At 42.9% G+C, this 22,655-nt stretch overlaps 1 protein-coding gene across 1 annotated transcript in view; it reads left to right on the top strand.

Moving 5' to 3' along the window:
• The window catches only part of SPRED2 (sprouty related EVH1 domain containing 2), a 115,992-nt gene that overhangs the window by 62,231 nt on the left and 31,106 nt on the right, over positions 1-22,655 (top strand). The gene's annotated exons all lie outside the window — the stretch shown is intronic.

Below are 22,655 nucleotides of genomic sequence, written 5' to 3'. Positions count from 1 at the left end.
CACCCAGGTGCCTCTGAAGGATTCTTCTATATCCAGTTCCCCATTTGTTAACATTTTACCATAATTTCCATATTCTCATTCTCTGTGTGTGTATTACTGCCATTACTTTTATATGTTTTTTTAAATTTTATTTATTTACTTGTCAGAGAAAGAGAGCACAAGCAGGGGGAGCTGCAGGGAAAGGGAGAGAGAGAAGAAGGCTCTCTGCTGAGCAAGGAGCCTGATATAGAACTCGCTCCCAGGACCCTGGGATCTTGACTTGAGCTAAAAGCAGATGCTTAACTGACTGAGCCACCCAGGCACCTCTACTTTTATATATATATAATTTTTTAAAAGATTTTATTTATTTATTTGACAGAGATCACAAATAGGCTGAGAGGCAGGCAGAGAGAGGGAGGAAGCAGGCTCACTGCCGAGCAGAGAGCCCGATGCGGGGCTCCATCCCAGGACCCTGGGATCACGACCTGAGCTGAAGGCAAAGGCTTTAACCCACTGAGCCACCCAGGCACCCCTACTTTTATATTTTTAATTAAATTTGAGTTATACATTCTTTAATGAACTTTATACTTATTTCTTGAAGATACTTGCAGAAACTCAGGTAAGACTAGAAATTTATGATTCCCCCCATTTCTGCCTGTTGCATTAAGACAAATCATTGCTTTGTAGGTGTGTGAAAGGTTTTCCTTAAGTTGCAAGGGGACATTTTGATAAGCCTATAGTTAGCAGTCTTTATGAGGAAAGAACTTGTCAGAACCACAGAAGGCTTCGGCTCAGGCCTACACACAGTCCTGACCAGTTTGGATTCATGAGGCTCTCTCTTGACATTGTATGGGGACTTAACAACCATTTGCTGCATGCTTTCCATCTGCTTGGGCAGTGTTCTTTGAGGATTGGCCTTGACTACTAGCTGAAGTGGGAGCCTTGACCTGACACACCCTCCTGTCCTTTAGTTTTGGAAAGAAAGGGAGCAGTCCAGAGGTCCCAGGCTTTTCATAGAATGTCTGTACTTTAAGTGTCCTGCGGTGACTTGTCACACTTTCAGAACATATCAACAAGGACGATTTTTTTCAACAACATCTAGTTTCAGTAGTGGTTTTGTTTAACATACATTGGAGCTTCCATATCTGGGTTTTTTCCAGGCATGAAATCAAAGCTCTCTTCTTCCCTCAGATGATTAAGGGAGTCGAGCAAACACTGCCACCTTACAAAGAGATGTATTGGTGTAAGGGGACTATGGATGTGACTTTCGTAACCTCTCATGGAGTGTTTCCAAAACCATATAAGGAAGCTGGAAATAGTAACCTCTCCCTTATAATGTCAACATTGAGCTCACAAATGAGGCTGGGGCCTGTGTCCGCAACGGAAACACGAAGAACATCAGATAGTCTTGGGAGGAGAGAGCATGAGGCGTTTGTTCATTGGGTGGATGCAGCCCTCATGATGGCCTTTGGACACGTGTGCCATACCTTCAAGCTGGAAGCTCCCACACCCATGGTGACTGGGTTGCACTGTGTGCACGTATGATAAGCCCATACCTAACTAGAAAAGTGCCTTGTTCGGGTACAAACTAGACTGTAGGGACTGGGGAAAAAAATTTTTTTTAATTTTTAAAAATATTTTATCATTAAAATGTTTAGGTACTCAAAAGAAGAGCGACTAATACAGCCAATCCCCATATTACTTATCACACAGTGATCAAGATTTTACCACATTCCTTACCCTCCCCCCACCTTTGGTAAAATATTCATAACAGATCCCAGTGAGCAGCACATCATTTCATCCCTAACATACTTTCTCTGAGAAGACATTTTCTGAGTACAGTGCCACTCTCCCACTTGACAGAATTAACCAGGACCCAAATTTTGATGTGTAGTTTTTACAAAGCTCCTGCAGGTAGGTTCCCTTAAAACATAAGAATCGACAGCATCCATGCCTATACTGATTCACTGATTTCTTAAAAGAGTTTGTGGCCGGGAGTAGGGGGTGGTCCTTGCTTTCGGCTCTGAACCAGGTTATTGGGATTGGAGATGCGGGCGGGTAAGCAATTTGCACTTGTGGTTCCTGGCTTGGAATCTCAGGTATCGAGCTATGCCATTTGCTTCCTGGGCATTTCGTAGTATCATCAATGATTGATAATCAGAACTTACAGGAATTTTTTTTTTAAACAATATTTTAATTGGAAAAGGCATCTGTCAGCTGTCACGCTTCCAACTTCCACTTTTGAGAAGCAGGATGTTGAATGTGAGTAATGACACAACAGGCCTATAAAATGCGGACTAACCCTCCGATGACTCATCCAATACGATGCAGTATATTTGTCAAGGAGACTGAATCATATATGGGGGGAACCACTCTTCAAGCAGCCAGCTGGTTCTCAGGTCCGCAAGAGACCATCCATTTTTATCGGAAGCTTTATAGTAGCAATAATGCTAATACCCAGCATTTGGGCTCCACAATGTAGAGGAAATGGCATCACCCAGCAGGTATGTGCTTACTGTTTACGTGAACTTTATTTTCTCCTTGTTCTCTTCTGCCTAACCTTTCTGATAATGTGACCGTTTTTTTAAGGGAGGAAACAAAAGTATTCTAATTGGAAGGCACTAAACACTGAAGTGTGTGTGCCTGTGCTCACATGCAAGGACAGATAGGTTACCACTGTTCCTTGGAAGGACAGAGGTCTTGTCCACTCCTCTCCCTCTCTGCAAACAGATTTCTCCTTAGGTATTCAGGTAAATTCATCCCTTTTATTAAGCCCTGAGTTTAAAAGGCTCCCTAGGAAACAGCTTTTGCAGAGGTGGTGTTTCTTTTGGGTGGATAGCTCAAAACTTTAATAAATGAATGAAAGAAAGAAAGAGCAAGCAGAGGTGAGCTAACAGATACAGTCTAATAGTAACAATTGTATTTATTATGTTGGATTTATTTTCAATATTGTGATTTGGATTTATTTTCGATATTGTGATTTTTCTTACGTCCAGGATACACAACTTAATGCAAGAAAGCTTTAACCCTTTACTGAGTAACTATGTCTAATTTTTGCAAATCATAATTTGTTCATACTGAATTCATGCATTAACTTTTCTAGGTGGGAGAAAGGGGAGTGGGGGTTTAGTAACAACATTTAATTATAGCTTTCACATGATCTGAAGGATTGTTCTGCATAATTGGGAAGCTGTGTCGCCTGTCTGACCTCTCTTTCTTCACTTACTAAATTTAAACAATGCCTGACTCGTGAAGGCACAGATCTTGTTTATTTGAGTATATTAAACATTCCTCTTTGTGTCGACAGTCCATTCGGTATCTCCTCATATTTTTAAAAAATACTTCTTGTGTCCTACTTGTTAGGGACAGATGCTATAGTTAGTTTATAGTAGTACTATTTATGCTTTTCTAGTCTGTCTGTCCAGAATGGGTCGAGACCTATAACACAACTACCCACAAATTTGCCTAAGACTGAACATTTGTGGAACAGTCCATCGATGCGGGTAAATGCTGTTATCACTCAGAAAGCATTAAACAGATCTAGGCTTACCGAGCCGGAAATGTAGGTGGTCCTTGTTTCTCTTCCCCTTTCTTGTAAAGCCCATAATAATGACTTGTTTTCTTTGAGAGACATGTATTCTAAACTGCCCATAAGTGTATCACATTTACCTGTTTAAATACATTCAGAAATTCAGATAATAGGGAAAACCAGCATGAAGAGAGTTTGTTTTGTTTCTCTTCTGTAGATTAAGAGGTACACTTTTTTTAGAATGGCCAGTTTGTTTTTGAAGACAGGACCATCTCCAAATTTCATTAATTTTGCATTCTATAAATGAAAGCCACCTGTTATGCTGTAACATGCTAATTATGGTAGAGGACAATAATGAAGAAGAACAGTATTTGAAATATGTGGGGGTTTTGCTAAGAATTTTCCTGCCCACATCTGTAGTGCTTATTTTTGTATGTGTATGTGTATACATGCATATATAGTGCATATTTAATAATAGCATTTGGTGGTATTAAAAAATACTTCAGATTCAAAGTAAGCCTTTTTATTCCTTCTCATTAACTTTTTTTTTTTTTAAGTTGTAGAAGAAAGGCTACTTTAAAAATGTTGGCTTGAACTAAAGCCTGAATTTGTGATTCTCTAATAGATGAGGTTCTCTTGCTGGTTTGGTGGGCACCATTGGTTCAAGTTTCACTTGGTCAAAAGTTACCAGAAAAATCATGGGACCTAAATATATGAACTAAAGACAGAATAGCTCATTTGCTCTGATTTCACTGGAATCTTAGGTTCCACTTTATCATTTTTTCCCCTTAATACCTCCAGAAAGTGGTTACAGGCAGGTGTATAAAAACGTTTGGTCTAAAATTCTCGGTGAATAGGCATTGTCTTGCTTTCCCTGTGCTCTGCATGGTTGAGACTCAAGTCCTGTCCAGATCATTTTAGGGCAGTGTAGATTTCGTTCAGCTTTGGTTTCTTTACCTACTCAGAGCTCCTTGATGACTGTGATTTGGCAATGACAGTCCCCCCTAGGCTTGTGGCCGCCGCTCTCGGAGGCTCTCAGAGGCCCCTGTGCTGTTGAGCACCATGTGCTGTTGGTTCCGAGTGACCACATGGTTTTCAGATACCTTCTTTCCCTTTTGAGGGAAAAGGAATACCGAGCCATGGGACGATACCAAGGATATCGTTACCGTTCAATTTAGAAGTGATCAGTAGGTATTGAGTGAGATGCAGCCTGTGTTCAGAGCTATGTGCTGGATGGTGGTAAATTAAAAAATGCTTGTTATGTGGGCCCAGCCCATGCTTGCTCTCATTCCCTCTTCAGTGGGGATTCATCGTTATTGGTGGTAGATTCCTCCCGGGTTTTCTTTTATTCGTAGATTTACTGGAGTCTATAATCTGGAGCCACTAATTGCTCTGTGTAGAAGCACCTTTTAGCTATTCCCTCTTGGTTCTTCAGAATCTAACACTTCTTGGATGGCTATCGAAAAAGAACTGCCCTACTAAAAAAAATACCTTTAATAGTTTTGGAGGCCATGTTTTTGGAGCCAAGTGGACTGACAACCTCAGACGAAGGATTTATGTAGCATTTATTTATTTATTTACTTCCTTGAGGAGAGTGGCAGTCAGGGAGAGCATTTGAATCCTCAAAACTTAGAGCATTGAGATCCTCAAAACTTAGAGCATTGAGATTTTATTGGATTGGAGCAGATTAGTATACATCAAGGACATTTTTTCCTTATCTTTGAGAGTTGAAGACCCCTGCCCACTTCAGCATCTATTAAAATTATACTTTAATGACTCAAAGCTATACTGAATTCAGGAACCAGTTAATAAAAACATTGTTTATTTAAAATCAGCATAGACTGGGGCACCTGGCTGGCTCAGTCAGAAGAGCCTGGGACCCTTAATATCAGTGACATGAGTTTGAGCCCCATGTTGGGTGTAGAGATTACTAAAAATATGTAAATACATAAATAAAATCGCTATAGATAATCAGCATTTTTAAAACACTTACTTGTGTTTAGAGACATCTGTTTCATGAGTTTATAATGTTTTCATGCTGTACAGGTGGATGATCTGTGGATGACTGGCGATAACTGTAGCCCCAAGGGGAGAGCTGGGCCTGTCCATTTCCTCTTGTCTGCTTCCCACTGTTCTGCAGTTAAACTGTCCTCCCTATGCCTGAGGTTATAGGGAGGACATCCTGCCTACATAGTGGGTGGGATTAATAGTACTTGTAGGTAGATCTTACGTCATTATCTGGAAATAACAGCTTTCTTGTTGTAGCTCAAAAATGCCAGAGACAAGCACAGAGCAGCCTTCTTAGGACATAAACCCCACTCTTAAGGACGCTTAAATGGGGTGAATGACCATTTTCTTATCAAACCAGCATCAACTTTTCTTAGTCCTGAGCATTCTTCCAGATATACATTTGCTGATGGCTTGTTTGCAGTGACATCTGTGTTCAGATTGTCTTTAGGGTATATGTAGGACAATTATGGAAGCCATACCCCTTCCCAGTCAGATTCTTAATCACCGACATTTCTTTGTAATTAATGATCACCATAGAGAAAGTGAACGCTTGAGAACCAGACTGGCACTTCAGCCCTTCCTGAAAGAGCATTTGGCTTACATGACAACTCTACCTTCCTTGCCTCACACTCTAGGAGCAGCATGGGGAGTTAGCTACGTCGTCTTCATAGCGCTTAGTATGCAAGAAACTGCAACAAGATACTATCTCTTTGCAGATTTCAACCCAAGAGGTGACTTTCAGTTTTCAGTGCTAATTCATGCTGTTGCAAAGATTTTTCACATTGGAGATGTCCAGCCTGGGTTTGGGTATTTTTTTGTGTGGTTTTCTTTTAAACACATGTGCCTTGTACCCATCCAGTGAAAGAGAGGGGTTGCCTGCCCTTGCTCTAGCCCCACGAGGCCTGCTGTTTGACTGGGCCTCTTGAATTCCATGAAATGGAGCGCAGACAGCATGTGTCATAAAGGCTGCTTGGGAAGGGTGAAGAGCAAAATTAGTGCCTGTGGGTGGGCATGTGTTCTCATCACATCGCCAAAGAACTGCAGTGTGCAAAATCTGGCAGGAACTTGTTCCAAAGAAAAATAAAACAGCCCCGTTTTTCCTGCTTTGAGAAATATTAAAAAACATCACTAACCCTCATGTTGAAAAAATGGAACTGTTAGAAAATCTTTGTGATTGTGTGCGTGTGTTTTAATAATCTTAGAAACAGAAGGTTAGTAAAAAGGGACTAATCATAAATATTTTTTAGGGATTCTGTAACTTATATTGTAAACATCATAAGCCTTCTATTCAAATATAATCAGTTAAGGATGAGGGAGGGGAATTTGTTAGAGCTAACAATTAGGGAAAAGTCCATTAAATTTAACTTTCTTCTGTCCTTTGATGTGATTTTGTAAGAAGAACTGTTTTTATCTCAGTAAAACCAATTACAAAGGAAATGTTTGTGTTTTTCATATATGTGATTTGCCTTGTATCCAAAAGAACAAAGCATAGGCCACATTTACATTTATATTTGAGGCATAAGATCTTCCTTTTATAGTTACTTTGTGAAGGTCTTGCAAATTTGTTCTTAGTTCCTCATAGTGTAGAAGAATATTTCATAGCTTAAAGGCTGCTCATGATGTATATTTTTTACAATGGACATATGTTGACTTGATAATGGAGGGGGGATTTTGTTGATTTTGTTTTGTTTTAAAGATTTTCTTTTTTTTTTTTTAAGATTTTATTTATTTATTTGACAGAGAGAAATCACAAGTAGATGGAGAGGCAGGCAGAGAGAGGGAGGGAAGCAGGCTCCCTGCTGAGCAGAGAGCCCGATGTGGGACTTGATCCCAGGACCCTGAGATCATGACCTGAGCCGAAGGCAGCGGCTTAACCCACTGAGCCACCCAGGCGCCCCAAGATTTTATTTTTCAATAATCTCTATACCCAACATGGGGCACGCTTACAACCCTGATATCAAGAGTCTTGTTTTGGGGCGCCTGGGTGGCTCAGTGGGTTAAAGCCTCTGCCTTTGGCTCAGGTCATGATCCCAGGGTTCTAGGATTGAGCACCGCATCGGGCTCCCTGCTCAGCGGGGAGCCTGCTTCCTCCTCTCTTTCTGCCTACTTGTGATCTCTGTCAAATAAACAAATTTAAAAATCTTTTAAAAAAAGAGAGAGAGAGAGAGTCTCGTTTTATACTGACTGAGACAGCCAGGTGCCCCTGGTGGTTTTTTTTTAAGATTTTTGGCATTGGGGGGAGTTATTTATTTATTTGACAGACAGAGATCACAAGTAGGCAGAGAGAGAAGAGGAAGAAGGCTCCTTGCTGAGCAGAGAACCTGATTCAGGGCTCGATCCCAGAACCCTGGGATCATGACCCAAGCCGAAGACAGAGGCTTCAACCCACTGAGCCACCCAGGCACCCCTTGTTTTGTTTTTTTAAGTGCCAATGTTTATTTCTTAAAGACTACGGAAACTTCCTTAGCCAAAGCCCAAATTTCTTCATCTGGGGTCCTTTTTTTTTTTTTAAAAAAGATTTTATTTATTTATTTATTTGACTGAGATCACAAGTAGGCAAAGGGAGAGAGGGAAGCAAGCTCACCGCTGAGCAGAGAACCCGATGCGGGGCTCAATCCCAGATCCCTGGGATCACAACCTGAGCAGAAAGCAGAGGCCTTAACCCACTGAGCTACCCAGGCGCCCCTGGGATCCTTCTTGAGTCTGTTTATTTCAAGTATCCTCTTTTGTTTTTCAAATTTGTTGTTTTGTTTTGTTTATAATTAATGATGGCCAAATAAATAGGAAAAATAGACTATCTTGGCCATTTTTGAGTATGTGGTACATTTGTGTTCATTATACATTGTTGTACAACTGATCTTCAGAACTTCTTCATCTTGCAAAACTAAACTATAGCCATTAAACAACTCTCCATTTCTCCCTCATCTTCACCTTCACTTGTCGCCATTCTACTTCCGTTTGTATGAATTGGACTACTTTAAAAAGTGGAATCACACAGTATTTGAAATTTGTGACTGGCTTATTTCACTTAGTATAATGTCCTCACAGTTCAACCATATCATAGCAAATGACAGGATTTCTCTCTTTTTTTAAATCTGAAAAATACTGTCTATATATACTACATTTTCTTTATCCACTCTTTCCTCGATAGATATTTAGGTTGCTTTTGCCTCTTGGCTGTTGTGCTACAGTGAACATAGATGTGAAATTAATTGCCTTTTGAGACAGGAATTGATTTTCAAGAATTGTTAATCTTCTATATGCAAACACATCAGAAAAGGTGTCGTGTCATGTCACTTTATGTTTACCCAGCCTTTTCAGTCCACACACGAGTTTCCGTATGCCAAGTTACTCACTGTGGGAAATTGCTGGGTAGGTGGCAATTTTTGGTCTGGGATAGTGTAGCCACAGTGCCTGCAGGGACTGTGACTTTCCTAGAGGTGACTTTAGTCCTGGGAAGTGGCACAAGCACACTGGTGAATGAAATGAGCCATGGGGAGTTCCTCTTCAATGACATGAAGACAGGGGGCCCTTTTCTTCTTCCTTCCAGTATTAAATGGCAGCCAACAGTGACAGCATGACTTCAAGGTAGTGTAATTACATCTGCTTGGCCTCCAGACTGCCACCGTGTCAGTGAAGCTTTCTGGGTGGTTGGCTGTGGCCTCTGGGTTGCCCTGCCTCAAGCAGTGGTCGTTAGCTGCCGCTGAATGCGTGACCTACCGCCTGCTTGGGCTCCCTGGGGCAAGCACCTCTGTGATGGTCAGCAAAGCCTCCAGGGGTCTCAAGTCATGAGTCTCCAAACGAAACTACTTCCAGTCCTTCCACAAGCTTGGAGACTTTGCCGTGTGGGGATAGCCCTAGAGTTCCCTGGAAGTTCGTTTTGAAGTGAAACCAGAATGAATACTCTCCTATAGATGAAATAATATTCTAAGAATATTGTGTAAAACTGTGAGCCAGTGTAGTGGCAAGTTGGCCTGCACATTCTCCGTACTGCCGTGTTCTCTTCTGGCAGGAGAGTAACTTCCTAGAAGCACATGTACTGAGTGGATGACTGTTTTGTCATTACTCGGAAGGAAATTGCCCTTGTAGGTCAAATCCTGTCTCTGTTGTGGTGAAGGACTAGTCAAGAATCTGCTGCCGGGGCTTTATCCTGTGAGGCCGAAGCTAGTTTTATCCTTCTTGATTGTTCACCAACAATCACGGCCACTGGCCACCATAGAGGGAAAGAACAGTTTCCTCAGTGACACTTAATTTGGAACTCCTACTAAACTATAGCACTGAAGCTGATAGCGATGTTACTTTTGTGTTTTCCTCAGTCCTTGTGGGTTTGGTTCCCTTAAGTAGGTCTGCCTTTTGGTTTGTGTGTTTGCTGTTTAGGTGAAAAGATTTCTCAGCCTAACTAGCAGGTGACCATCCAGTTGGCCCTTTTTAGGTCAAAGTCCAGGGGTCCCAGATGAAACCTAGATCAGAAGTTTAGGGATTCTTCCTTGCTTACCCCTTCTCCCCCACCCCACATCAGAGGGGAACACTCTTAGCCAGAGCTGAGTGAGTAGGACTGGGTGTTCCCGCTGCAGGTGGGCCTCAAGGCTTCTGTTAAGGAGACTCGGTGAGCAGTCAAAACCACTTGGGAATATAACTGTGATTCAGGTATTTTAGGGCTTGATTAGGCTTTCGTGGAGTGGAATCCTGATGCTCAGCATTTCATGTTTTGTTTTGTTTTTCCTGTGGGAAAAATACATTCCAGTTTCAAAAAACTGATTTACAAGAAAACTTGTAGACCAGAACTCATTGGTGACATCGAAGGACCCTGAACCTGTTTAGAGTTGCTGTAAACAAAGGTCTATAGTGTATGTCTCTCCCCATTTTGAAGTAAGGTGGTTGCTTCCTTACCTTTTCCTAACTCTTTTTTTCCTTTCTCTCTGAAGGTAATGAAAAGTTGGTATTGGAGTGTTGGTGTTGAGTCAGTTGATTAAAGCACATAGGATGAACTATTCTCTTTGCCTGCATTTGGTCTATAGATGTGTCTTAGAGATTTGCTTCCATGTGGCTAAAGAGAATCTTACATTTGTGGCCGGGTAAACCCAGCTAGATGGCTACATTGTGACTGTTTGATTCAAAGATCTTAAGAAACTTATTAAAACTCAATTTTCATCGTTTTCTTGTTTTTTAGAAATGCTTTGATAGACTTGTTTTGCTCCTCAGAACCTTAAAATTGCATAATGATACTTGTACGGAGAGAACAGACCTGTTAGTTTGTTGTGGCTTCAGGTCTTTGTAGTTTCTAGGGTTTTATTTTCTCCCCCAAGTCAAAATGTTTTCAGTTGCATTTTACTGCTGCAAGTTTTCTCATCTGCTTTTGTAGAGTATTTGGGTGGCTTAAGTTTGCTAAGTCCTCTGGCACAGCTGAAGGACTTTAAGCCCCCCCCCTTTTTTCTTTTTTACACAAAATTAAAAGAGGGGCCGAAGTTGAAAAGGGACCTCAAAGGTCACTGGACCCTACCCCTTGTTTTACATACGAAGCAGCTGAGTCGTGGCTGTCTCAGCCAAGAGGAAGGAGGAGAAGTGCAGTAGAGGTCATGTCTGCTGACTTAGGAAACCAGCTGTACTGCCTGATCTGAGAGTGAAGATTGCCTCTACTGCTGGAAGGGTTGAGTAGGGCTTCCCAACCCCTCCCCCTAGCTCTGCGATTTTGTTCACGTGGCTCTTGGTGCTATCTCCTCATTTCTCCTTACAAGTCCTTTGACAGTCAGTTGCCTATACTTTAAACTTGAAGAGACCAATGAGAATAATTTATGTCCTCTCGATCACCTAGGTTAAATATGGGAAACATTAGCTACAACATAGGAACCTTTTAAAAAAAAAAAATGGGGTAGGCGTGTGGTCTGTTTACCAGTCTTAGTCTTTTATCTGCCTCTGATGCCAGGGACATAGAACTATTCCCTTCTCCTGTCTGGACTACAGATTTTCTAAGCAAGGGGTCTAGAGTAGATGGTTTCTACAATTTTTTTTTTCTGACATAGAAATGTATATCTAGGGGCGCCTGGGTGGCTCAGTGGGTTAAAGCCTCTGCCTTCGGCTTAGGTCATGATCCCAGGGTCCTGGGATGGAGCCCCGCGTCGGGCTCTCTGCTCAGCGGGGAGCCTGCTTCCTCCTCTCTCTCTCTCTCTGTCTCTCTGCCTGCCTCAGCCTACTTGTGATCTCTCTCTGTGTTAAATAAATAAATAAATAAGAAATGTATATCTAATTTGTTTGTGTGGCCCTTCACTAGTCCTGACTAGAGACCTACACTCCACCTGCAGGTCCTACCTCTATCCCGATCTCCCTGAGAAAGGAAGAGGTCCAGAATTCTTCAGTGAGAACAGATGCCTTGCAAGTGCTTTGTTTTGTGTCTGTGTGTGTTAAGCTTTTCATCTCTGTTGAAGGAGATGGTGGAAGCCTGGAGAAAAGGGAACAAATGAATTGGTAATTCCTGCCATCTGAAAGGCTTCCGTGTCTACTAGATGGGTCTGGAACAAAAGCGCGGAGGCTCTTAAAATCTAGTCAACCTGTTGCCGGCTCAACATGTGGACTTACTTTCTTCTTTGTGGGTCTTCGTGTGAGAGTAGGTTTTATTAAGGACTGGTTCGTAAAGGATTTTGTAGATTTAGAATTTCGTATTAACATAGTTTGGTAAAGTAATTTCCTGACCTTTTCACCATGGTTTGCTTTACGGTGGACAGTGGGAGAGTGGCAGGTTAAAAATGGGAAATGTGACCTGGACTGCTTGAGAAGCTGACTTTTTAGTACCATTATCAGCATCTTCTAGGTTTAGTGTTGATCTCCATTTAGAATCGTGTAGCTCTTTAAATTTTCTCTCTCATCTTCTTTATGGAAGTCTTCAGTTGCTGCAAAAAGTTGAAAGTAGTATACAGTCAACACTCACTAGCTCCTGTCTCCAACTACCATTTTACTGTTTCTGCTTTATCGCCCGGGTGTCTGTGTGTCCATCCCACTCTCCATCCAGGACACCAGGTTATGTTTATGTATTTCAAAGTCGGTGCAGATATTAGTGCTTTTTTTTTTTTTTAAAGATTTTATTTATTTAACAGAGAGAGAGAGAGATCACAAGTAGGCAGGGAGGCAGGCAGAGAGAAGGGGGACACAGGCTCCCTGCTGAGCAGAGAGCATGATGAGGGGCTCGATCCCAGGACCCTGAGATCATGACCTGAGCCAAAGGCAGAGGCTTAACCGACTGAGCCACCCAGGTGCCCCTATATTAGTTTTCTCCCTAAAAGCATCTCAGCATGTGGGATCATTAGGTACTCTCTCCCTTTGTTTTCTCCAATTCAGTGAGAAAGAAAGCAAAGATCTTCTGAGAAAGTCAGACTTGGAAGTTCAAGGGCTGCAATTTAAAGACCTGAATTGGAGATTATTAACTTTAAACAGCTCCCTTTGCCATTTGTGTTTTGAAGTACCAGTTTTTCTATTACATGTATACTTTAATGTGGTGAGAGTTAATTTTCTTTAGTAATCTAACATTTCCATTAGCTGGTCTTTGGGGGTTTAAATGTGGATCGTAAATACCATTTTTGGAAGGGTGTGTAAAACAGAGGGAAAGTCAAAGAAAATTATTGCTTTCGGAGTAAAAAGTAGGAGAAGAAGAAAGGGTTCTTCAAGGGTGGGTTATTTTGTTTGTTTTAAGTTGGTAATCCTTTGATCTTGATTAATTATGAACTCCACTGAACTCCAGGCTCAGCAAAGCAGCCGACAATAAAAGCAAAATCATAAACCTGGATTCAGACTTCGGCCTCTCTCCTCCCAGGACTCCCTCACCCCCACTTCCCACTGTGGGATCACCCTGCAGCTCAGCCCTTCAGGACAGAACCATTCCAGTCTGTGAGAAGTAGACTCATTCTCTTTCAGTTTGAATAAAAAAAATTTTTTTTTAAAGCAGCTTAGCCATGTCCAAGTTGTCCTGCTCTGGTGATTTTTGACAAAAGCTCAGAAATCTTCAATAGATGCCTTGAATGTTAATAAACTATTGTGATAAAAATCTTACCCTCATTTACTAAAATGGTTTGTCCATGCCTAAAATTCCCATGTTAATGCTGAGAGAATCTGTGCAGAATATGGGGGATAGAATTAACATTAAAATAAAACACATGTGTATATGTTTATCTTGTTTCTTCAGTAACTAGCTATGGCAGATACAATTCCTTTCCTAGGCATACACATTAAAGGGACTAGGAGCGGAGGCAGACTGCTGATGTGTCCAATTGGGTTTGGAAGCCTGGTTTGGTATAGATTTGCCTTGAAAGCAAGAGTCTGAATGTGAGTTACCCCCTTGTGCTAGTGTAATCCTCACATGTGACAGGGCAGAGAATCACTCGATGCTGGGTTTTACAAAAGCTTTTCCAAAAAATTTTTATAACTTTGTTGAATGCAATGGAATTAAAATCTTTTTAAAAATTTAAATCTTATTATACTTTACTTTTTTGTTGTTGGAGTTTAATTTCCTGGAAACCAGTGTTTTAAGACTCAGATGACTTAAAATGTATTTCACAGCCTGCTATTAAGGTAATTAATTATCCACTGTATAGACACTTGACAGGTAAGGATACAGAGGTCCCAAGTGGTTGACCAGGAATCCCAGCTAGGATTTAATGGCTCATGCCCAGGGATCGCCAGTTCCCTAATTTCCCCCAGGGTGGAAATTAGGATTTCTGCTATTAGTAGGGATTAGAGCAAATAGTTTTTAAATTCCAAGAAAAATGATTACTTTCTTCACTGATTATTTATTCCCTCCCCTTCCCCCAATAAACTACCAGACCTGTCCTGCCCCATTGCTTCAGGCTTGACCTTAGGAGGGCCTTTCTTCTAGCTGTATGCATTACTCACCTCAAAAGGGACTTGCTCAGAAAAGTTATGTTGACATAGGGAGAGTTGCCAAAGAGTCATTTAAAAAAAATCTGTCTTGGATACAACTTCTAAAATTGCCTTTTCGGGTGCTGAAGTTAAGATTTAATTCAAACCTTCACTGTCCCAGCTTAAAACAGCCCAGTATTATGATTTTAGATTGCCTATTAGCAGAACAGCCCACATGCCTTATCTTTTTTTTTTTTTAAGAGATTTTATTTATTTATTTGACAGAGAGATCACAAGTAGCCAGAGCAGCAGGCAGAGAGAGTGGGGGAAGCAGGCTCCCTGCTGAGCAGAGTGCCTGGTGTGTGGCTTAATCCCAGGACCCTGATATCATGATCTGAGCTGAAAGCAGAGGCTTAACCCATTGAGCCACCCAGGTACCCCCCTCCTGCCTTATCTTAGTCATGTCCCCGTTGTCAGCGACTCCTCATCACGGATATTAGATATTTAATATTCTTATGGCTACTGAATTTAAATGTTGGTAGGAAAAGTCTTGTTTTAAAAAAAAAAAAAAAAACTAACAGCACTGTGTCCAAGACATGTGATATATTACATAAATAAAATCAAAAGATCTCTACAGAAGGAAAAAAAAAAACCTGAGAGCAGTAGAAGTAGAATCCAGCTGAAATACTCTTTTCTCTTGTGGAGAATTCATGCGTGTTCGAGCTACAGGCAATAAAAGTCAGAGGTGAAATGAAAAAAATTTAATTTTGAGCACAGTACAGTGGAGTGAGTTTAATATAACTCTGTAAACCTTGACAAGAAGGAAACTCCAATAATTGCCAGCACGCCCACACACCGCTATGGGCATCCCCAACTTGTCTTCACCGACCCCAAAGGTTGGCCCCTAGAATCAGGGCTCTCGCTGAGGTGGGGGAGCAGAGGCTCAGACAGTCTTGGCCGGCTGTCATGTCACTGGCCCGGCAAAACTGTCCACAGTGCTCCCAGGCTGCAAGGATGTCAGAGGACCCCCGAGGGCCTCTGGTATTTCCTCAACTATTTCCTCAAAGGCCTCGTTAAACCACTGTAAAGCTTGTGAGTCTAATGTCCAGTCTTGATCTTTGTTCCTTTTTGTCTTTGCTTCATTTCCTTTTCTTGGCCATTAAGGGTCACAGGACACAGCAGCCAAGAAAGAGGGAGCAGAGCAGTGAGTGGCACAATGTCTGGTACCCTCCATTTGGCCAGCCCCGCAGAACGTCCATGCCTGAGGATATGCCCAGGGCAGGTGCCTTGGCCCCATGCGAGAGAGAATGTGCCAGAATGTTCAGTGCACGTGCTGCTGCGGCTCTTAGGTCAGGAAGGTGTAAATTAGCACTTGAGATTAGAAAGCGTGTCTGTTTCCAGTACACTGTAACTTGAAGATATTATAGAGGCATGTAGCAAGCCAAATCGGCCCTCTGTCTTAAATAAGGTATGGGTCTTTATTTTGAATCATAGAATCACAAGCTTATAAACTATGAGTTGGTGATAGTTTTTCTAGAGGAATATTTTTGTTTTAAGATTTCAATAGGAAAATAAAAACAGTAGTGGCCGTATCTAATTGACTTGTGAGGTTTGGTTTTAAAATTACTAAATATAATAATCATTCCTATTTCAGAAACCCAGTCTTGTTGGCAGTGTCCTTCACAATAATGGAGAAAGCAGCCCTTTCTATTATGTGCCGTAGAAAATGGTGTGTGGGTGAGTGGGTCTATTTATATGCCTCAGTGTAGCTAGGTAGCATAACAACAAAGATGCTGGGTTTATATGTGGCATTTGAGGATGAGAATGGACATCCCCTGGATGAGGGGAGCACTCGGACATGTGGAGGGCTCTAGTGACCTCGCAGTACAGCAGAACACACTGGCTTATGTGCAAGATAGAACTGAGGATTCCTAAGACATTTTCTCATACCCTCACTCGTGGATTCTGAGCCCAGCACACAATAAAAGGGGAACCTATTCACACCCCTCTGGGGCTCCCACGGGACCCCAGGCTTTGAGCTATATTGGTTCCTGGGTGAAGTCACTGTAAGACAAGTACCCCCTAACTACCACAATCACCTTTTGGGTGCCATGTATATGTATTGGGTTCCATTCCTGGAAACTCACTACATGCCATTTTTAAAGTACCTAAGTTGACCTTGAAGATAGAGCCTAGAACAGCTCTGTTGTAACCCTCTGGGGGGAATTACTCTGCCAAGACGAGGTGAGCTGGGGTGTCTCAGAAAAGCAGCAATACAACGAAGATTTCCTCTCTCAGTACATCGAGGCATGCACAGACGGCTTTGACACCATGAGTTCAAAGTCACGGTGCTAGTACCTGTTCAAGTACGTGGATTCTTCTACTAGCGGATACTGGGGTAGGGCAGTCCCCAATATGACTCTCCATCAAGTGTACTGCATGGCTGATTTCACAGATGTTCAGTAACTATAGGGAAAGCTCTTTCTTACGTGATCTTAGCCTACTTCTCAGCTTCCCCAACTCCAGTATCCTGCAAACCAGTTCTCTTTAGGAAGCAAACAGTTAAGATTCAGAAAATTTCCTTCTATGCTTCATAGTGCCTGCTTATCAGCATTTGAGAGGAAAGCTGGTGCCTTTTGCCAGATCCAGCATCTTCAGTAGGCTTTTCTTGCCACTGTTTTCTATTCTATGATGGCCTAACTGTACACACTACACATTCTGTGGGCAGAGCCAGTGTCCTACCATTAGAGGCTGGTACAGAGCTGAAAATCATGGTACCACCATGCATAGAACCACATCATGTAGAAAACTCCCTTGCCTACAATTTTAGAGTACAGACATTTTTAAAACCAGAGCAGTCCACTTTTAAAAAAGTAAGTAGTTGAGGGGCGCCTGGGTGGCTCAATGGTTTAAAGACTCTGCCTTCGGCTCGAGTCATGATCCCAGGGTCCTGGGATCGAGCCCTGCATTGGGCTCTCTGCTCAGCAGGGAGCCTGCTTCCTTCTCTCTCTCTGCCTGCCTCTCTGCCTACTTGTGATCTCTATCTGTCAAATAAGTGAATAACATCTTTTAAAAAAAAAATTAAGTAGTTGATATTTAACAAAATAACCACTCATGGAACGACCACCTGCTTAAATAGAATCTGACCATTGTCTGGCTTCAGCACACATGCCATACTTTGTATCCATGTATCATCAATGGAATCAAAGAGAACTTGTCAGTCTATAGGCACAAGGATGACTGGAGGTGGGTTGTGGGATGTGACAACAGTAAAGGTGTGCCCGTGTTATATTTGGGCTCAGCTGGTGGCTGTGCCCAGTGGAAGAGGGAGCCTAAGAGGCCAAGATCTTGGCTAATCCCTCTCAGGTTCTGGTGAAGCACAGAAGGGTGGAAAAGAGAGCAGGAAGGAAGGAAGCAGTGATGTTTTGCAAAATGGAGAGATACAGGAGCCTTGTGATTAGATGAGGGGGCCAGGAAGTTTGTGTGGGGGGAGTAAAAGTTCCAGTCTCCATCCCCAGAGCCAAGGGGGTAAGGGCAGGAGCACAGGACCAGTTCATAGATGGCAGATGGAATTATTTTTCTCTACAGGTATGCCTGAAATGGAGGCTCAAACCAGGTCTTTATAAATCCGACTTGCGTTGGTAATTGCTGCAGGTCCGTTTGGGATTTTCTTCTGTTGGCGAGGCCCTGACAGCCTCCCTGCAACTCTGGTCTCTGCAAACTGGAAAGGGCCCAAAGGCCTGGAAACACACTCCTTAGAGGCCAGGGGAGCTGGTCTTCATAGGACCTGTTTTGTCATAAAATCAGACGTTCAGCAAAAATAATGATGGCTGCAACTTAGCAAACTTCTCCCTATTAAGCACTTGACCTCTGGTGTAGCTTTTAACCCTCAGGACGTTCCAGCAGGGTCAGTCCTCTGTCTGTGTCTAGATCCTCTATCTGTGTCTTCTGCAGACGAGGACATCTGAAGCTCCACAAGAGGATTCTTCAGCTACTGGGTCAGGGCGCTGCCGAGCCTGTCTGGCTCTGAATGACACTTCCAGATGGTGCTGCCTCATCACCATTTCCTACAGTCCCTTTGTTTACCTTGTTTACTTCTGTAATGTGGTCCAGACAGGGCCTGCTTTGAATCTGGAAGAGAGCTTAGAACGTAAAAGCCAAAGATCCAAACCCTGCCGTACTCCTTTGGAATCAGTATCCCCAAATAAGAATCTGGTTTTGAAATTGTTCTTACCCTGCCTCCCCATCCTGCCCTAGGATGTCCCCTCCCTCTTTTGCACATTCACTGATCACAGAACAAGTCTCACTTTTACAGATAAGCCCCCACGTTCGGAATGCAAAGCTTTTTCCTTAAAGAAGCCACGTTTCAGTGGCAGAGCTCCAGTTCGATTCACAGAAGCCTCTTTTGCTCATAATGCACTGAAAGGATAGGATATATTTGGGGGCTGGTAGTCAGATCCCATATGTAATGACACTGAGTCTTTGGGGCAGTTTAGCTCCAGCTCAGACACTAGATCTCCGTCCGGTTGGTGTTTGGATCTACACGTGGAACTTCACCGGGTCCTTGACGAGTTATACCGGGTTAGCACTTGCTGCTTTCAGAAGCATTTTTTAAAGTTTTGTTATTTTTGACAATAATAGCATTTTTTGAATTTCTTCTGAAGCATACCAGCACCGTTTTCTTTGCACAGATGAAAAAACTAATCTGCCCTTGCCCTTCCTGTCCCATCCTCCCCCAGACAAACCCAACATCTGGCTTAAACATGTTGTTTAATTCTTTCCAGAAAGAGACAGAGGGAAGGTGGGAAGGGAGGTTTCCTCCCGAATACCTTTTTGGTCGTGGAGTTCACTGTCGTTTCTGTTCTGGGTGGGGTGACGTGCCTGAGTAACATAAATACACCACAGATAGGAAGCAGTTGGCCTCTGGCCATGCAGCTGGATTGGCCAGACAGCCTTCACAGTTCTCAGTGCAACACTTTATCCCCCTGCCTGGTATCAAATAGCCAGATGCCTCAGTAAATGCTGGCTTGTTGGGGTTGTGGCCAGACAAGGTGGGGCGGGGGGTTCTGTTCGCCCAGCCCCCAACACACACACCCCATCACAGAGGAGTCCGCGCTCTTAGGAAGGGACATAGGAGGAATTAGGGCAAGAAAGAGGATGTGGCAGACTGCAAGCAAAGACCAAAATTAGCAGCCCCTGTAGTCTAGAAGCCAAGGGGTGGGGTATTTTTTTTTAAAAAAATGCCAATGTCTAAATACCTTTTGGAAATAAGTTTATGGCACCAACATAAGTCATGCAAACTTCCCTTTTTCATGTCTGCTTACTCCCCTCAAAGGAAGGGAGAATAGCAGACAGCTGCAGCACATAAAAAGTAAAAAGCACGTTCTAACAAGAGTTGTGTAGTTTCAGTTACTCACCTTGGTCATTTCCTATGGGGATGAACCCTTCGTACACTCACAGAAGATCTGAGAAAGCTGAGTGTTTCATAGTGGAGAGTTACAAATCCTGGGGACCCTTAGATCTTCTGTAATGAATGGGATGTGGTGAGGGTTGGGGGGGTATATTCTCAACTTGTTTGTATGTAACTGATATAAATAAATGTTACCAAATGTTCCTAAACTCTGTGATCTCAAGGAATATGGGTTTGAATCATGAGATGAGTGGATTAATGATAGAAACCATGTGATTATTACATTTAGTTTTCTTATTAATGAAATCTTTATCCTATGTCAACTACGCTCTTGTGGCTTATAAGCCAATGATTATTGAATGCTTTATTTATTCTCAGATTTAGTTAGCTACAAATAAATTTTTTAAAACCTTTTTATACATTTCATGCATGTAACCCATTCATTCCACAGCCTACCATATATAAAACAGTGCTGTAGGTTCTAAGGATGTAGCAGTGAACAAAAAGGGCAAAGGCCCTGGTTCTGTGGAGTTTACAATCTAGTTGGGAAAAATGGGGAAACAAATAGGGCAAATGTTGTTTTAGTAGCATGTAGAAAGATAAAGAAGGATGAGAAGATAAGATTTAAGAGGATTGGCATGTACTACTTTATGTAAAGTGGACAGTCTTCTCTGATGAAGTAACCTTGGGAAGAGACCTGAAGGAAATAAAGAAATGAGCTGTTAGTGTGGAGGAAGGAGGAGGGGATAGCAAGTGCAAAGGTCCTGAGGTCATAGTGTGCTTGATGTGGAGGACAGGGGCAATGGGACTGAAGTAGAATGAGTAAGGAGGAGAATGATAAGTGCTTGGGTTTCATTTTTACTCAGAGTAACATAGGAAGCTCATTGGATGGCTTGTTTGAGTAGAATCATAATCTGACTCCCCTTTCTATTTTCTTAGAAAGTTGGGTGGGTGTGAAAGTAGGAAGTCCAGTTAGGAGGCGGTTGCAGTAGTCTGAGAGGTGATGGCAGCTAGGATCAGGGCAGTGACAACAGAGGTGGTAAAAAGTGGACTCTGGCTATATTTTGAAGGGAGAACCAGTTGGATAAAAGAGGTATTGAGAATTAAGAGTTCATTCTGAAACATGCTAATTGAGATGCCTACCAGAAACCTAAGGAGAGAAATGACATAGGCAATTGATTTTATGGATCTGAACCTTAGGGAAAGGGTCTGGGTAGACATGTGAATTTGGATGGTACTAGCCATAGTTAAGGGAGGAGAGGCAGAGAGAACTGGTACAGAGTCATAGGCATGCTAGTGGGCACGGGTGCAAGGTCCCTTCTGACTTTCCGATCTTCCCAGGGAAATTAAAGCAAACTCATCCATCACTTGAGAGGGACAGGGTAGGTGGACCCATGAAATAATCCTCTTGGGAACAGATCAGGGAAATGGAGCAGCCTGTGCCCACTTGAGATCAGTGAGTTTAAAATTAGACCTATGGGGCGCCTGGGTGGCTCAGTGGGTTAAGCCTCTGTCTTCCGCTCAGGTCATGATCCCAGGGTGCTGGGATCAAGCCCCGCATCGGGCTCTCTGCTCAGCAGGGAGCTTGCTTCCTCCTCTCTCTCTGCCTACCTCTCTGCCTACTTGTGATCTCTCTGTCCAATAAATAAATAAAAATCTTTTAAAAAATTAAAATAAAAATAAAAAATAAAGCTAGACCTATGAACAAAGTCCTGCTCAACAGCCTGGGCAGGGCATGAAGTTAAGGAGGTGGTAGAATTCCACCAGGGTTGGGGTTTCACCAGGCATTACAGTGGAGAAAGAGAGGGCAGCATGTTATGTTGTTGTACAAAAACGTGTTGAGTAGACTATGGAACCTGAGTAGTGAATCAAATGAGAACATGAAGGGGAGAGGGGAGGGGGGTCAGAGTGATAGATGGTTGGTCCCAGTGGGGTGAAGACTTGGAGGAATGTGGAGGGAGTGAGCTGCCAAAGATGGGAAGTGGCAGCTGGAGAGCAAGCTGTGTACAATGAGGTTAAGGAGGTGGTACAGATATCAGTAATGACAAGGTCACGGGTATGACCTAGGCCAGGATCCCTAAGGTTGGATGTAAGACAAGGGCATTGGGGAAGAGTTCCAGAAACTGAGAGGCCAAGGAGTTGTACAGATCATTTGTGTGAATAAGCAGATTACCAAGAATCACAGCAGGGATCATTGTAAGAGATGGAGGACAGTGGGCCCATTTGCCACTGTCTTCCAGGAATGAGGGAAGGGCTGCATCCCAGAGGTCTGTAGTAGGTTGAAAAGGTTGAAAGGAGGGTGGTGGCGGCATGTTCAGACTTGGGAAACCAGAGAAACCAGAGAGGGCTGCAGGAGAGAGGCAGCGGCCCGGTGTCAATGGGCCCCGGAAGCCCAGCCCCAGAGCACATTTCTATGTGGGCTCAGAAAGTGAAAGGAACTTCTGGGAAGGCCCTGGAGCAGTCAAAATCATTGAGACAGAAAGCAGAAGGGTGATTGCAGGGCCTGGGCCGAGGGGAGAGAGCGGTGACGGGGTTTAGTGTTTCATGGTATGGAGTTGTGACCTAGGAATATGGGGAAAAAAGTCCTGGAGATGGATGGTGGGGAGAGTTGAAGAGCCGTGGCCGCGTACTTCATGGCAAAGAATTTTACAGTTAAAATGGTATGTGTTACTACGTATTTTACTGTTTTCAAAATGAAAGGAATGATCTGAAGAAGGGATGTGGAAATAAGAGGAAGCGGGTGGGGGTGGGTAGTAGATATTGAGCCACAGGGAGTCATGGGAAATCTGGGTGAGTGCGGTGAGCAGGGGTGGAGGGCAGAAGGGCGGTGTCTAAATGATCTCTGGTGGACTGGAAATGGCAGTGGCCAGGCTCTGGCTGGCG

The sequence above is a fragment of the Neovison vison genome, chromosome 8 (genome assembly GCF_020171115.1).
Source record: "Neovison vison isolate M4711 chromosome 8, ASM_NN_V1, whole genome shotgun sequence".
Taxonomy (NCBI): domain Eukaryota; kingdom Metazoa; phylum Chordata; class Mammalia; order Carnivora; family Mustelidae; genus Neogale; species Neogale vison.
Note: the sequence above shows the minus strand (reverse complement) of the source record. Positions and strands in the feature narration are given on the sequence as shown.